The sequence below is a fragment of the Octopus bimaculoides genome, chromosome 2 (genome assembly GCF_001194135.2).
Source record: "Octopus bimaculoides isolate UCB-OBI-ISO-001 chromosome 2, ASM119413v2, whole genome shotgun sequence".
Taxonomy (NCBI): Eukaryota; Metazoa; Mollusca; class Cephalopoda; order Octopoda; family Octopodidae; genus Octopus; species Octopus bimaculoides.
Window position 1 is genome coordinate 93,365,301 of NC_068982.1, and position 1,201 is coordinate 93,366,501.

Genomic DNA, 1,201 nt, shown 5'->3' on the forward strand with positions numbered 1-1,201 from the left:
AAGCGCCAAATAAACGTACACGCATACATAGGTATATTAATGTGTGTGTGTGTGAGTGGTGTGTCTGTGTGAGTTGATTTGCGTGTGATGATGCGTGTGTGTGTGGTTCGTGTGTTTATGTATGCAGATAGATAAGTATATAAATATATGTTTGTATATATATACATGTATGCGTGCGGGGTAGAATGGATGGATGGATGGATGGATGGATGGATGGACGGACGGACGGACGGACGGTTGGATGGATGGTGGATGGATGTGTTCATGCGTGCGTCTGTCTGTGTTTGTTTCCCCACTGCTTGATTGTAACATAGCGGCCCGGCAATTAAAAAAAAAACTGACACAGTAAGTGCGTGGCTTAAAACAAGTTCTGGGGTCGATCTGTTCGTATGCACATTCCAAATCGGTGCCTCAGAGTATGGTCGCAGTCCAGTGACTGAAGGAAGTAAAATGTGCGTGTGTGCGTACAAATGTAGGTATATCAAATATCATACAAAATATATTTCTGATTTATCTCTGTCTCTAAAGGATGTGTCACAGCTACCAAATGACAACTGAGAGCAGCGCCATAGACGGAGGGGAGATAATCTCAAGAAACAGGAGCTAATTTGACAAATCATTAAGGAATAGAATTAGAGAGGACAGTCTTGGACATGTGTTTCTGCAGCAACAGGTATCATCAGTACGACAATTGTTCTAACCTACCCCCGGAAGTCAAGGTGCATAGATATATACAAAAAGAGTAGAACACATTTATGGCTTAGGCAATTTGCATAAATAAAATGAACTGAGAGAAATAATTTAGACGAGCCAGTGACACGTATATGAACAGCATAGACAAATAAAATACAGGTGTATCAAACACGATACAACGTAAATCCTTCATTTATTAAACCACTTTACACTTCCAGAAGATGTGTTACAATTACCAAATAGCAATAATTTTTGAAATTAAAGCGACGACCTGGCAGAATCGTCAGCACGCCGGGCAAAATGCTTCGTGGAATTTCGTTTTTACGTTCTGAGTTCAAATTACACCGCGGTCGACTTTGTCTTTCATCCTTCTCGGGTCGATAAAATAAATATCAATTGAACACTGGGGTCGATGTTAATCGACTTAACCCCTCCCCCGAAGTTGTTGGTCTTGTGTCAAAATTTTAAATCAGTAATATATGAAAATATGTATGTATGTGTGCGTATG